At 43.4% G+C, this 16,842-nt stretch overlaps 1 protein-coding gene and 1 pseudogene across 7 annotated transcripts in view; one reads left to right on the forward strand and one right to left on the reverse strand.

Annotated features, from left to right (window-relative positions):
- RNF144A (ring finger protein 144A) overlaps nucleotides 1-16,842 on the forward strand; it is a 190,853-nt gene that overhangs the window by 123,559 nt on the left and 50,452 nt on the right. The gene's annotated exons all lie outside the window — the stretch shown is intronic.
- On the reverse strand, nucleotides 10,983-11,083 carry LOC141083877 (U2 spliceosomal RNA; annotated as a pseudogene).

Consider the following 16,842-nt stretch of genomic DNA (forward strand, 5'->3'; position numbering starts at 1 on the left):
TTAGTCCCATAGCGGTTCTGAAATCCACAAACTTGGCTCTTGATAATGGCTTTATCATATCATCAGCTATCATCTTGTCAGACTCGCAATAAACAAACTCAAGTATACCACGTTCCACTAAGTCACGTAAGTGGTGACATTTTTAATCAACGTGCTTAGTCCTTGCACTAATCTTCTCATTGCTGGCAAGTTTAATGCATCCTTGGTGTCCGCATAGATAACTGTTGGTTGAGCTAATGGCTTGCCGAAACCTTCCAAAAGTTGTTTCAACCAAATTACTTCTTGATTTGCATAAGCAGTGGACATATATTCTGCTTCTGTAGAAGATAATGTGACTGACACTTGTTTTCTGCTGGACCAAGAAATTGAATTTTCTCCTAACTTGAAAAAGTAATTACTTGTTGATTTCCGATCACTTGAATCTCAGGCCAATCTGCATCCACAACCTCCGAGAATGAGATCTCCTGATGCAGATATCTTAAGATTTAGCCTTTGAGTTTAAGATATTTAAGAATTCTCTTAATTGCATTGCAGTCTCTTTGGAGTGGCTTGCTTACACGTCGGCAGAGAATTCCGAGTGTGGCTGTGATATCCGGACGAGTTGTGGTTGCTATGTACAGAAGCGCCCCCACTGCTTGCCTGTAACTCTCATTGCTGGGTAGCAGATCTTCTCCGTTCAACTTTTAAGTAGGACGGGTCGATTGGTGTTGACGCACCTTTTGCTTCTAACATTCCAAACTGGTTTAGTATTGTGGAAATTTTAGAACTTTGGTTGAGAAGAAAACTCCCATCTTCCTCTCTCTGGATTTGAATTCCCAAATAATATGTCACATTTCCAAGGTCCTTAGTCTCAAAGTGCTGGTTGAGAATTTCACCTAGCTTTGCAATTTCCCTTTTCATTGTGGTAGCTCAGTAAGCTCCCATGTCTGGAGTTGGTGAAGGGACTCCGTCTCCTCATTAGTGACATTTATCCACTTCTGCTTCTCGTGGACAGGCAGCTTTTGCATCTCTTGCCATGACTGTGGGTCTGGTTCAGGAAGTGTTCTGACCATATAAGAATGGCGTCTAGCAGGGATACCTTTTTTTGGCCTTTCTGATCTCCTGATTGGAGAAAACAAAAAGCAAAAACACAAATATCCTGAGCTAAAAAGTAAAAAATAAACTGCAAATAATGCATAAAGGTAATAATAATAATAAGGGTATTTAGTAAACATAATTTTGATCAAAATAATGTACAAGCCATCCCGCTACGTCACGGCAACCCTTGTGGGACAGTCCCTACTCTAGTATTTAAAACCTTTTCACTTGCCAAGTGACGTGAATGTGAACAAGGATCGAGTGACTGACTCACTAGTAAAAGCTTAGACCAGGCAAGAAGTGTTTTCCCAGCTCAAAAGAGGGCGGTCACACCCATATATGCACTGATTAGAGGTTGACTTGGTTCTTCCTTCTGTGTCTTCCTTGGTGGCTTCAGAGCTTATCCACACTTCAGTGTTTTCCTTTTCGGTGTCAGGGTTTGGTTATTGAGATTCTTGTTCTTGCTTCTTAGGTTGAATAACTGGTGTAACTTCATGGAATTTGAGCGATACAGAGTTTTCATCAATCACTACTTCTCTGCTGATTGTTACTGTGTTGGTCTCTGGGTGCAGGATTCTGTATCCCTTTTGAGTTTCGCTATAGCCATACATGGATACAGTTCTTATGTAGATCTTGTCTAGCACTGTACACTCTCTCTTTGCATTCTAGCTGATAAAGTTCATCTTGGATTTTTTTTTTCAAGAGCGTGACCCTTCTTTGAGATGATGCAGCCGTTATCTTTAAAAGTAACTACATTCCTCTTTTGCGTGAGCTTCTTTATTGACCGAAGATTGCTTTCAAGGCTAGGAACATAGAGAACATCCTTTATTGGGATCTTTCTGCTTTGTGCTGAGAAAACTGGACAGTGGAGGTAGTAGTCTCCTACTCCTTCTGAAGTCATATAGTGACTATTAGCTAAGATGACCTTTTCTGACTTGCTTTCATTAAGGTCAGTGAAGAAATCCTTGTTATTTGCCATATGACTTCTTGCACCAGAATCTGTATGCCATGTATGCTTTGCAGATGCTCTGGATTCATTACTGCTTCTTACATACTGCATTTTTCTCTTGAATTCATCCACAAGTTTGCCTTTAACATTCTCTAGTGTCAGCTCATCATCTGGCCGTGCATCTAGTGCAGTCACGAGTGTGTCATAACTTTCCGGAAGACCACTTAATAGAAGTGCAGCAATATGAAAATCTTTAATTTCTTCTCCAATACCCCTGAGATGCTCCACAATCTCTAGGGTGTTTCTTATATAGTCCTGCATATTCTGTACATCACTTAGCTTAGACTGATACAGCTTTCTCATGAGATAAAGATTATTGCTGAGATTTGATCTTTCATGCACTTTCTGTAACTCATCCCACATCTCCTTTGTAGTTGCACACTTGCATACATGCACAATCTGATTATCATCTACACTGAGGGAGATTGTGCTTTGACATCCTTCTCTATCCAATCATCTGGTAATGGATGAGGCACTTGTTCCTGAGTATATTTCCACGTACCTTCTCTTATGAGCAGCATCTTCACCTTGAATTTCCAGGACTGGTAGTTCTGGTTAGTGAGGCTTGGCACTGAGAACTTGACAGGATTGCTGCTAGTGGACATCTTCTCTGTTGCTCTGTGCTGCTTTTACTCTGGGATTCTGTTGCTGTGTTACTCTGGGGTTCTGTTTCACTCTGGGCCCATAACCTGCTGGCTTCGGATTATTCAGGATACTCTCCAAGCTTGTGACAGCAGAGCTTTATTCAGGAACAAACAGGAACAATATATGATAAGCTTAACAGATCAGCAGTAAATCATTTGTGTCTGTATCTGTGCATCATCTACAGCAGGCTGCTTCTCTCATACACAGACACAGGAAAAACAGGAACTACAGTCACATGTTCTCCCTGTGTGAGCCTCTTGGAGTTTTTTATTTTTTTTGTTCTAACTTTATGAACAGCATACAAATCTAGCAACTAAACACTCATATACAGGAATGGAATTGTTGCACCAAACATATTCCAACATGGCTTGCTTGTCCTCATTAACCCCTTCCTGACATCAGACGTACTATCCCGTCCATGGGGCCCAGGCCCCTATGCCCATGGACGGGATAGTATGTCTACCGCGATCAGCGGCGCCCACGTGGTGAGCGCCGCTGATCGCGGCCGGGTGTCAGCTGATTATCACAGCTGACACCCGGCACTATGTGTCAGGGGCGGTCACGGACCGCCCCCGACACGTTAACCCCTTGCACACCGCGATCAAACATGATCGCGGTGTACCGGGAGTTAAAGGGAAGCATCGGCAGGGAGGGGGCTCCCTCCTTGCTTCCCTGAGCCCCCCACGGCAGTGCAATGTGCAGCGCTGCTGCGGGGGGCTCCTATCCTCCAGGCCCCCGAATCCAAGATGGCGACGGGGGCCTTCGGGGACATGAGGAAGCTGGCTTCCTCAGTGCCTGCAAAGCGCAGGCAAGAGGAAGTCTGCTTCAATGCCTGTGACAGATTGCTGATCTGTCACAGTGATCTGTGATGTGACAGATCAGCGATCTGTCACAGGACAGTGATGTCCCACCTGGGACTATGTAATAAAGTAAAAAAAAAAAAAAAAAAAAATGTAAAAATAAATTAAAAAAAATCGCCAAATAAATTAGTAAAAAAAAAAAAAAAATATTCCCCAATAAATTCATTTTTTGAAAATAATAATAAAAAAAACAATAAAAGTACACATATTAGGTATCGCCGCGTCCGTAATGACCCGCCCTATAAAACTGTCCCATTAGTTAACCCTTTTAGCGAACCCCTTAAAAAATAAAATAAAAAACGAAGCAAAAAATAATGATTTATTATCATACCGCCAAACAAAAAGTGTAATAACGCGCGATCAAAAAGACGCATATAAATATCCATGGTACCGCTGAAAACGTCATCTTGTCCCGCAAAAAACGAGCCGCCACACAGCATCATCAGCGAAAAAATAAAAAAGTTATAGCTCGCAGAATAAAGCGATGCAAAAATAATTATTTTTTATATAAAATAGTTTTCATTGCATAAAACCGACAAAAACATAAAAAAACGACCTAAATGAGGTATCGCTGTAACCGTACTGACCCGAAGAATAAAACCGCTTTATCGATTTTACCGCCCGCGGAACGGTGTAAACGCACCCCCCCAAAAGAAATTCATGAAACGCTGGTTTTTGTTCATTCTGCGTCCCAAAAATAGGAATAAAAAGCGATCAAAAAATGTCACGTGCCCGAAAATGGTACCAATAAAAACGTCAACTCGTCCCGCAAAAAATAAGACCTCACATGACTCAGTGGGTCAAAATACGGAAAAATTATAGCTCTCAAAATGTGGTGATGCAAAAACTATTTTACAATAAAAAGCGTCTTTTAGCGTGTGACAGCCGCCAAACAAAAAAACCACCATAAATAGTAAGTCAAACCCCCCGTTATCACCCCCTTAGTTAGGGAAAAATAATAAAACTAAAAAAGTATTTATCTCCATTTTCCCGTTAGGGTAAGGCTGTGTGCACACGCTGCGGATTAGGTGCGGATTCATCCGCGCGGATTTTGTAAAATCCGCAGGTGAAACCGCAGGTCAAAAGACCTGCGGTTTTACCTGCAGATTGCTCTGCGGTTTTGTCCTGCGGTTTTTCATCTCCTCATTAGAGGAGATGGCAAACCGCAGGAGAATCCGCAGAAAGAATTGACATGTCAATTCTTTCTGCGGATTGAAAACCGCAAATAATCCGCGCGGAAAATTCCGCACCGTCTGCACTGCGGTTTTTGATTCCCATAGGGAATCATGGTACTGGGGTCCGCAGCAGCCAAAACCGCTGCGGAACCGCAGCAAAATCCGCAGCGTGTGCACACAGCCTTAGGGTTAGGGCTAGGGTTAGGGCTAGGGTTAGGGCTAGGGTTAGGGCTAGGGTTAGGGCTCAGATTAGGGTTAGGGGTGTGTTGGGGTTAGGGTTGGAGTTATAATTGGGGGTTTCCACTGTTTGGGCACATCAGGGGCTCTCCAAATGCAATATGGCGTCTGATCTCAATTCCAGCCAATTCTGAGTTGAAAAAGTCAAATGGTGCTCCTTCCCTTCCAAGCTCTGCCATGCGCCCAAACAGTGTTTTACCCCAACATTTAGGGTATCAGCCTACTCAGGACAAATTGCAAAACAATTTTTGGGGTCCAATTTCTCCTGTTACCCTTAGGAAAATAAAAAATTGGGGGCAAAAATATCATTTTTGTGGAAAAAAATGATTTTTTTATTTTCACGTCCGAGTGTTATAAACTTCTGTGAAGCACTTGGGGGTTCAAAGTGCTCACCACACATCTAGATAAGTTCCGTGGGGGGTCTAGTGTCCAAAATGGGGTCACTTGTGGGGAGTTTCAATAGTTTAGGTACATCAGGGGCTCTCCAAACGCACATGACACCCGCAGACCATTCCATCAAAGTCTGCATTCCAAAACGTCACTGCTTCCCTTCCGAGCCCCGACGTGTGTCCATACAGTAGTTTTCTCCCACATATGGGGTGTCATCGTACTCAGGCCAAATTGGACAACAACTTTTGGGGTCCAATTTCTCCTGTTACCCTTGGGAAAATGAAAAAATTGGGGACTAATTGATCATGTTTCTGGAAAAAATACGATTTTTTTATTTTCATGCCCTGGCATTATAAACTTCTGTGAAGCCCTTGGGGGTTCAAAGTGCTCACCTCACATCTAGATAAGTTCCTTAGTGGGTCTAGTTTTCAAAATGGGGTCATTTGTGGGGGGTTTCCACTGTTTAGGTACATTAGGGGCTCTCCAAAGGCAACATGACACTCGCAGACCATTCCATCAAAGTCTGCATACCAAAACGTCACTACTTCCCTTCCGAGCCCCGACGTGTGCCCATACAGTAGTTTTCACCCACATATGGGGTATCAGCATACTCAGGACAAATTGGACAACAACTTTTGGGGTCCAATTTCTCCTGGTACCCTTGGGAAAATAAAAAAATGGTGACTAAAATATCATGTTTGTGGAAAAAATACGAATTTTTTATTTTCACGCCTGGGCGTTATAAACTTCTGTGAAGCACTGGGGGGTTCAAAGTGCTCACCACACATCTAGATAAGTTCCTTGGGGGGTCTAGTTTACAAAATGGTGTCATTTGTGGGGGGTTTCCACTGTTTAGGTACATTAGGGGCTCTCCAAAGGCAACATGACACCCGCAGACCATTCCATCAAAGTCTGCATTCCAAAACGTCACTACTTCCCTTCCGAGCCCCGACGTGTGCCCATACAGTAGTTTTCTCCCACATATGGGGTATCAGCATACTCAGGACAAATTGGACAACAACTTTTGGGGTCCAATTTCTCCTGTTACCCTTGGGAAAATGAAAAAATTGGGGACTAATTGATCATGTTTCTGGAAAAAATACGATTTTTTTATTTTCATGCCCTGGCATTATAAACTTCTGTGAAGCCCTTGGGGGTTCAAAGTGCTCACCTCACATCTGGATAAGTTCCTTAGTGGGTCTAGTTTTCAAAATGGGGTCATTTGTGGGGGGTTTCCACTGTTTAGGTACATTAGGGGCTCTCCAAAGGCAACATGACACTCGCAGACCATTCCATCAAAGTCTGCATACCAAAACGTCACTACTTCCCTTCCGAGCCCCGACGTGTGCCCATACAGTAGTTTTCACCCACATATGGGGTATCAGCATACTCAGGACAAATTGGACAACAACTTTTGGGGTCCAATTTCTCCTGGTACCCTTGGGAAAATAAAAAAATGGTGACTAAAATATCATGTTTGTGGAAAAAATACGAATTTTTTATTTTCACGCCTGGGCGTTATAAACTTCTGTGAAGCACTGGGGGGTTCAAAGTGCTCACCACACATCTAGATAAGTTCCTTGGGGGGTCTAGTTTACAAAATGGTGTCATTTGTGGGGGGTTTCCACTGTTTAGGTACATTAGGGGCTCTCCAAAGGCAACATGACACCCGCAGACCATTCCATCAAAGTCTGCATTCCAAAACGTCACTACTTCCCTTCCGAGCCCCGACGTGTGCCCATACAGTAGTTTTCTCCCACATATGGGGTATCAGCATACTCAGGACAAATTGGACAACAACTTTTGGGGTCCAATTTCTCCTGTTACCCTTGGGAAAATGAAAAAATTGGGGACTAATTGATCATGTTTCTGGAAAAAATACGATTTTTTTATTTTCATGCCCTGGCATTATAAACTTCTGTGAAGCCCTTGGGGGTTCAAAGTGCTCACCTCACATCTGGATAAGTTCCTTAGTGGGTCTAGTTTTCAAAATGGGGTCATTTGTGGGGGGTTTCCACTGTTTAGGTACATTAGGGGCTCTCCAAAGGCAACATGACACTCGCAGACCATTCCATCAAAGTCTGCATACCAAAACGTCACTACTTCCCTTCCGAGCCCCGACGTGTGCCCATACAGTAGTTTTCACCCACATATGGGGTATCAGCATACTCAGGACAAATTGGACAACAACTTTTGGGGTCCAATTTCTCCTGTTACCCTTGGGAAAATAAAAAAATGGTGACTAAAAGATCATGTTTGTGGAAAAAATACGAATTTTTTATTTTCACGCCCGGGCGTTATAAACTTCTGTGAAGCACTGGGGGGTTCAAAGTGCTCACCACACATCTAGATAAGTTCCTTGGGGGGGTCTAGTTTACAAAATGGTGTCATTTGTGGGGGGTTTCCACTGTTTAGGTACATTAGGGGCTCTCCAAAGGCAACATGACACCCGCAGACCATTCCATCAAAGTCTGCATTCCAAAACGTCACTACTTCCCTTCCGAGCCCCGACGTGTGCCCATACAGTAGTTTTCTCCCACATATGGGGTATCAGCATACTCAGGACAAATTGGACAACAACTTTTGGGGTCCAATTTCTCCTGGTACCCTTGGGAAAATAAAAAAATGGTGACTAAAAGATCATGTTTGTGGAAAAAATCCGAATTATTTATTTTCACGCCCGGGCATTATAAACTTCTGTGAAGCACTGGGGGGGGTCAAAGTTCTCACCACACATCTAGATAAGTTCCTTAGGGGGTCTAGTTTCCAAAATGGTGTCATTTGTGGGGGGTTTCCACTGTTTTGGTACATCAGGGGTTTTCCAAACGCGACATGGTGTCCGATCTCAATTCCAGCCAAAAACGTCAAATGGCATTGCTTCCCTTCCGAGCTCTGCCATGCGCCCAAATAGTGGTTTACCCCCACATGTGGGGTATCAGCGTACTCAGGACAAATTGCACAATAACTTTTAGGGTCCTGTTACCCTTGGTAAAATAAAAATTGGGGTGAAAAGATCATTTTTGTGGAAAAAATATGATTTTTTAATTGTACCGCTGTACATTATAAACTTCTGTAAAGCCCTTGTGGGTTCAAAGTTCTCACCACATATCTAGATAAGTTCCTTGGGGGGTCTAGTTTCCAAAATGGGGTCACTTGTAGGGGGTTTCCACTGTTCAGGGACTCTCCAAACGTGACATGGCGTCCGATCTGAATTCCAGCCAATTTTGCATTGAAAAAGTCAAACGGCGCTCCTTCCATTCTGAGCTCTGCCATGCGCCGAAACAGTCGTTCCCCCCCACAAATCAGGTATCAGCGTACTCAGGACAAATTGCACAATAACTTTTGCAGTCCAATTTCTCCTGTTACCCTTGGTAAAATAAAAAAAATTGAACCTGAAATATTTTTTTTGTGAAAAAAAGTTAGATGTTCATTTCTTTTTAAATATTCAAAAAAATTCCTGTGATGCACCTAATGGGTTAATAAACTTCTTGAATGTGGTTTTGAGCACCTTAAGGGGTTCAGTTTTTAGAATGGTGTCACTTTTGGGTATTTTCTATCATATAGACCACTCAAAGTGGCTTCAAATGTGATGTGGTCCTAAAAATAAAATGGTGTTGTAAAAATGAGAAATCGCTGGTCAACTTTTAACCCTTATAACTTCCTAACAAAAAAAAATTTTGGTTCCAAAATTGTGCTGATGTAAAGTAAACATGTGGGAAATGTTACTTATCAAGTTTTTTGTGTGCCCTATCTCTGTGATTTAAGAGCATAAAAATTCAAAGTTGGAAAATTGCGAAATTTTCAAAATTTTTGCCAAATTTCCATTTTTTTCACAAATAAACGCAAGTTATTTGAATGAAATTTTACCACTAACATGAAGTACAATATGTCACGAGAAAACAATGTCAGAATCACCGGGATCCATGTTAGCGTTCCAGAGTTATGACCTCATAAAGGTACAGTGGTCAGAATTGTAAAAATTGGCCCGGTCATGAACGTGCAAACCACCCTTGGGGGTGAAGGGGTTAATACTTTCTCCTGAGTTAATAAGAAGATCACTGAAATGCTGAAAGCAGGTCATTTTGTTGTAGGGCTAGATTTCAGTGGAAATATTTTCTTTTGTAATTAAGTTATTTTTCATGACAATAATGACATTTCATCTGTTCATTCTTCGTAACAATCTAGAGATAATGCAGACTGCCACCACAAGGACTGATCCAGCAAACTTAGTGAAAATCAAAATTTGTATCAGTCTCATAACTTGTCCATGGATGTAGACTCATATTCCAAATTTGTTTATTTTCTCCACTGCTGCTTTTGGGTCCCCCTGTGAACTTTTTTGAAATTCTTTAAGTGTCATGTATGGTTACCATGAGCGCCTGTTGCTGCTGGTCACGCACGGTAATATTTTTCCCATATTGCGGTCATGTCTCACTGTCTGGTAATATGATGTATCTTTGGATGAAATGTGGTCAATCTTCATTCTGTATAAGGAATGGTGGCACAAGAATGTTTAGGCCATATTCACACATTTGTGTTATCTGTTTTTCCTTGTATGGCAAATATTATATGGTGCATAATATTATATGGGGCTTTTCACATGGACATTTTTTCCCTCACTAATAATCCACATTAAAAATTTGTATTTTCCTACTGTGGTCAGTTTTTCGGACAGAATTCTCCCATTCAGGTGAACGGTAAAATCAGGCATGGAATTTTAGCCAGTGTTTTTTTTAGTAGGATGACAGTCACAATATCACGTTTGTATTTTAGTGTTTGGGAGGCAATTCCTGAGGCAACTCAGAAACGTATGGCAATTTTTTTTTTGTTGAAAACCCAAGATCGTTCAGTGTCCCCATAGTGCACTAAAAGATGACTAAAAGGTGCCACAGAAAAGTGCACATGGATGCGGTCAGTTGTAACCCTCTCTGACAGAAGAAAGGCACCCAAAGACCAATTCCCGTTCCTCCAAGAAAGAAGACCACAATGAGGGTCAGGAACAAGTAGCCTCCCCTAGCTGAAGCCAAGAAAGACCCAATCTCATTCCTAGCATCTGCCTTGGCTCCCACCCAAGATAGGACTATGCGCCGATGACTGTCAGCTCTCCTCCTTAGACAGGAGAAATAGGGTTCATGGGGGAGCGGACCCTGATGCTCACACACTCTCACCCCACACACTTCTGGACCTATCAGAAGGGAACCCATAAGGGAACTGCATCCAACAAATCCAAGTACACAGACACACAGTGAAAACGGTGAGACACAGTGAAACAATCAAAATAAATAATGAAGGATTTTCCAGTGTAATACTGGTTGTACTTTTGACTGGGAATTTTAAATGTTCCCCATCCTTAAAAAGGGTTAGTGCTCAAAAAGTGAGAACATTTGAAAGGCAATGTTCCAAAATTCAAATGGGGTTCAAAATCCCAGTCAATTAGGGCACCCAAGGGTCACCACTCCTTGGGCACTTTGCACCTTGTGCTTTCAAACCGGTTTCAAATCTAGTGGCTTAGTTACTTGGGGGCCATGTTGTCCACCTGATGACTATACAAGCCACCCAAGCCACCCAACATAATAAACATTGCACCAAATGTAGTGTGCATAACGTAACAGTCTACCAGAACTGCTGGACCGGAGTTCCCTTTTTGAAAGATACTACACTTGATCTTAGCCAAAAGGCCGAGAAGTAATGGCAATGTTATCAGTGAGGGGCATAGACAAACACTTGTCAGGTACCGACAACCTAAAGCATATTTCATTGGGTCTACAGCTCACCATACAAATTGTGAGATATACCAACTTTTCCCTGTCATATAATGATGTCGGAAAGAAGAATTATATGGGTTTAGTGACCAATCGTTTCTTGCCTCCAGTAGACACACCAATAGAGGTGTGTGGCAGCAGTTGACTCTCCTTTCTCATGGAGGCTTATGGGTACAGATGTTAAAAGTGAGATGGCTCCTATATTTTGAAGTGAGTTGTCCACCCCTGAATTTACAAAAAAAAAAAAAAAAAGAAAAGCTTTAAAAATAATTGTGTACCCACCTTAACAATCCTCCAATGCTCCTCTTCAAGCGTTAACCAGGTCCACCGCTAGTCTTCCTGCTCAGGAACGCAGGTCCACCAACTAATGTCTGTTTTTAAAAGACTTCTACTAATACATGGATATATGTAAGGTTCCCTATGTCTAGAGGAATGGGACACAATTGTCTAGTATGTTTGTGATTTTTCCAGCTCCTGGACCTATGAACCTTGGCTATGTAACTTATAACAAATTATCTACAAACTCCTTAAAGTGAACCTGTTACCAGGTTTGGCCGATAAGAGTTACGGCCCCCGCCTTTCAGGGCTTATCTACAGCATTCTATAATGCTGTTTATCTGCCCCCAACCCAACCTGGAAGAGCAGAAAAATAAATTTTATTATACTCCACCTGTGTGGGGCGGTCCCGTCCGAGGGGTGTCGCTCTTTTTGGTCCGGCGCCGCCCATCTTCTTGCAATGTCGTCCTCCTTCTTGGTTCGTGTGGATGTCGCAACCTTGCATCATCCACGCAGACTCCCCCGCATCGCGCTCTTGCGCAGGCGTACTTATCTGATATGTTGAGGGCAGACCAAAATCCTGCAGTGTGCAGGCGCTGGGCCTCTCTGACCTTTCCCGGTGCCTGCGTATTGCAGTAGTTTGCTCTGCCCTCCACAGAGCAGAGAAGCACGCCTGCGCAAGAGCGCGATGACGGGGAGCCTGTTTGGACGATGCAGGGTTGCGTCATCCACACGAACAAAGAAAGAGAACGACATTGCAAGAAGATGGGCGGCGCCGGACCAAGAAGAGCGACATCCCTCGGCCCGGACTGCCCTACAGGTGAGTATAATAAAAGTTATTTTTCTTCTCTTGCAGGTCGGTTGGGGGCTTATCTACAGTATTATAGAATGTTGTAGATAAGCCCTGAAAGGCGGGGGCCGTAACTTGTATCGGCCAAACCTGGTGACAGCTTCCCTTTAAATTAATTGCAGAATTTAGTTGTGTGCACTTGAAGGAAATACATAAAGCGTACAATTCTGGGCGTTGACGAGGAGTCAACGTTCTGAACCTTGGAATAAAACTTCATAGCTACTGTATATTGTCTTCATGAAAACTAGCGCTGAGATCTTGTAAAAACCACAATTCCTCACAATATGTACAGGAAACAAAAGAAGGATGAGAGAACAGAGAATACGATTGTGTTATATAGCTCTGATTACATTGACAGATGTGGTCCTTAGAGTCAAGTGCAGACGCCTTTGCCATAAATCATCAGTTTTCCTTCACTTCTGTAAATACTTCAGTGCTATTTGAAGTCACGTCCTGCGGTCATAGATGATTGTGAATGATTAGGGCTTGTATAGGTCTAAGCAATTGGCAGTAACCCAGCCATTGGGGGGTGTCGGTTTAGATATACCCGCCAATATCAATGCGTTTGGCCAACTATCAAATGTATATAGGCTTCCCAAACAGATGATTGTTGGGAAGTTAAGGATCCGGCATGCCAGATTTCGGACTTCTAATTCTTTTGTTGCCTCAGAGATAAGTCTCCGCTAGACATGTTTAGTGGCAGCTATCTCTCATCAGCTGAACGATCACTCCCTGTGTAGGAGAGTGAGGGGCGAGACAGCTGCCGGCCGAATAATGGGCAAACCATTGTTCAGTCAGTGACTTAAGGAGTATGGAGGGGTCTGTATTGCTAAAGGAATGCAAAGACCTGTCCATCACCTATGGGATCAGGATCTCTTGGGCTTTTTAGGACGTATAATGTTGCACTCCATCTTAAGCCTTATAGACGGAAACCTGCTTTGAGTCCAGTCTGGTCAATTGGGTCCTATGGATTAATTTAATTTATGTCCCTGGAGTTTTCCTGGTGCAGACATTGTGTGAACTTGTGAAAAGGGCTTTTGCACTAATTAATAAATTTATAATACTAATAAATTTTATTTCTATAGCGCCGACATATTCCGTAGCACTTTACATTTCAGAGGGGATTTGTACAGACAATAGACATTACAGCATAACAATAATCACAAAGATTATAACAAATACCAAGAGGAATGAGGGCCCTGCTCGCAAGCTTATAGTCTCGTATGAGGAAAGAGGTAGACACAAAAGGTGGGTGGTAACAGTTGCCCTGATTGTATGGACCAGCCATAATGTTAAGTGTGTAACAGTACAGACACAGAGGGCTAATGGATGCATAGAGCATGTGGGAACATGATGCGGGGAACCTGGTTATGGTAAAACTTTTGGCTGTGCCACACAGGGATAGATTAGGTTAATGTGTTGAGGCGATAGGCCAGTCTGAAAAAATGCGCACGCTTAAAATTGTGGGGATTGGGGACTAATTGCATTGACCTGAGAAGTGCATTCCAAAGAGTTGGCGCAGCACATGTAAAGTCTTGGAGACGGGAGTGGGAGGTTCTGATTATTGAGGATGCTAACCTCAGGTCATCAGCAGAATGGAGGGCGTGGGTAGGGTCGTATACTGAAACAAGGGAGGAGATGTAGGGTGGTGCTGAGCCATGGAGGGCTTTGTGGGTGAGGGTAATAAGTTTATACTGAATTCTGGAGTGGATGGGTAGCCAGTGTAATGACTGGCACAAGGTAGAGGCATCGGTGTAACGATTGGTGAGGAATATGATCCTGGCTGCAGCATTCAAGACAGATTGGAGAGGGGAGAGTTTGGTAAGAGGGAGACCGATTAGAAGAGAGTTACAATAGTTGAGACGAGAATGAATAAGAGAAACAGTAAGAGTTTTTGCAGAGTCGAAAGTAAGAAAAGGTCGAATTCTAGAAATGATTTTGAGGTGCAGATGACAAGAGCGAGCCAGTGATCGTATGTGGGGGGCAAAGGAAAGTTCGGAGTCAAGTATGACCCCAAGACAGCGGGCATGTTGCTGGGGAGTAATAGTGGAACCACACAGAAATGGCAATATCGGGTATAGGTACATTTTGTAGAGGGTGGAAACACAAGGAGTTCAGTCTTTGACAGGTTCAGTTTCAGATATAGTGAGGACATGATGTTAGACACAGCGTTTAGACAATCGCCGATGTTTTCTAGAAAGGCTGGCGTGATGTCAGGAGAAGAAGCGTATAATTGGGTGTCATCAGCATAGAGATGGTACTGGAAACCAAATCTACTGATTGTTTGACCAATAGGGGCAGTGTACAAGGAGAAGAGGAAGGGGCCTAGAACCGATCCTTGAGGAACCCCAACAGTAAGGGGAAGGTGAGTGGAGGAGGAACCGGCAAAAGATACAGTAAAGGAGCGGTCAGAGAGATAGGAGGAGAACCAGGAGAGAACGGTGTCCTTGAGGCTAATGGAACGGAGCATAGTGAGGAGGAGCTGATGATCCACAGTGTCAAATGCTGCAGAGAGATCCAAGAGAATTAGCATGGAGTAATGACCATTTAATTTAGCTGTTAGTAGATCATTAGAGACTTTAGTGAGGGCAGTTTCAGTAGAGTGTAAAGAGCGGAAACTGGATTGGAGAGGGTCGAGAAGAGAGTTATCAAAGAGATAGCGGATAAGACGGGAGTGGACCAGGCATTCAAGGAGTTTAGAGATGAAGGGAAGGTTAGAGACAGGTCTATAGTTAGCGGCACAGTTTTGGTCGAGATATGGTTTTTTAAGTAGTGAATGTATGATGGCATACTTAAATGAGGAGGGAAAGATACCAGAAGAGAGAGGTTAAATATTTTAGTTAGGTGAGGGGTGACAGCAGGGGAAAGGGACTGGAGGAGATGTGACGGAAATGGGTCACTGGTGCAAGTGGTTGGGCGAGAAAATGCAAGGAGCCTGCTTACTTCTTCTGTGACTGGTTCAAAATCAGAAAGTGAGCTAGATGCAGTGTGGGAGGAAGGACGGTGCATGGTATGAGGTGATTGGGAGATAATTTCCTGTCGAATCTGGTCAATTTTTTCTTTGAAGTAATTGGCCAGATCGTCAGCTTGGAGCTCCGTGGTTGGGGCCTGTACTCTTGGGTTGAGTAGAGAATGAAAAGTGTCAAAGAGACGATTCGGGTTATTGGAAAGTGAGGTGATGAGGGTGTTGAAATAGGTTTGTTTGGAGAGGTGAAGGGCAGTGTTGTATGTTCTAAGCATAAACTTATAATGGATGAAATCTTCGTGTAGATTGGATTTTCTCCGCAGACGTTGGGCGCACCTGGAGCACCGCTGCAGGAAACGTGTTTGCAGGGTGTGCCAGGGTTGTAGCCGTCTGTGTTGTGGTGTTCTATTTATAGGGGGTGCAAATTCATCCAGGGCACTTTGAAGTGTTTCATTGTAATGCTTCAATGCAGAATCAGAACATGAGAGGGAGGAGATAGGGGCCAATGAAGACAGCAAATTCTTCATAAGTTTCTGGGTGTAAATGGCCTGTATGTTTATATAAGTATGGACAGTGGGGGTGACCCGAGTGGCCTGGCAGTTCTTGATAGAGAATGAAAGAAGATTGTGGTCAGAGAGCGGGAGAGGGGAGTTTGCAAAATCATCCACTGTTCAAAGCCGAGAGAAGACCAAGTCGAGGGAGTTTCCATCTTCATGCGTTGGAGAATTAGTAAGCTGCGAAAGGCCAAACGAGGAGGTTAGAGATAAAAGGTGAGTAGCAAATGGGGAGAGGGAAAGAGCAATGGGGATGTTGAAATCTTCCATAATGAGGGTAGGAATGTCACAGGAGAGAAAATGTGGAAGCCAAGTGGCAAAATGATCCAGGAACTGATGGGAGGGGCCGGGAGGATGATATACCACCGCCACTCGCATGGAAAAGGGGGTGTAGAGTCTGACGGCATGGACCTCAAAAGAAGGGAAGACTAGTGAGGGTAGTTGAGGGATAATCTGAAAGGTACATTTTGGTGATAGGAGCAGACCAACGCCTCCACCTGCTCTTATTGTCTGATCTTGGGGTATGAGAGAAGTGTAGTCCCCCATATGAAAGAGCAGCAGCAGCGGTAGTGTCTGACTGCTGGATCCAGGTTTCAGTAAGAGCCAGGAGGTTAAGAGAATTAGAAAGGAAAAAGTCATGAGTGAAGGAGAGTTTGTTACACACTGAGCGAGAATTCCAAAATGCACAATTAAGAGAGACAGATGGCATGCAGGGAATATTAATAAGATTAGAGGGGTTTCTGAGTGTAGCAGTTGGGGGGTTTGACTTTCTATAACATGGGGGACCAGGGTTGGGAGCAATGTCTCCTGCGACTAGGAGGAGAAGGATAGAAAGAGTGAGCAGATGGTTAAGTGATTTGTGAGAGCGTCTCTTATGTTGAATGGTGGGACTGACTGGATCTGTTCAATTTAACATTGTGAAAAGAGCGTGAGTGCTATACATAGGAGAGGAAAGAAGTGAGGGGCCGATATGGATGGAGTGTAGAGAGTTAATGCCAGGGCGGTGGATGTGTGTGAACGCAGCGGCCAGGATATAAATTAC

The sequence above is a fragment of the Dendrobates tinctorius genome, unplaced genomic scaffold (genome assembly GCF_039654945.1).
Source record: "Dendrobates tinctorius isolate UK_male_01 unplaced genomic scaffold, ASM3965494v1 ptg000021l, whole genome shotgun sequence".
NCBI classification, from domain to species: domain Eukaryota; kingdom Metazoa; phylum Chordata; class Amphibia; order Anura; family Dendrobatidae; genus Dendrobates; species Dendrobates tinctorius.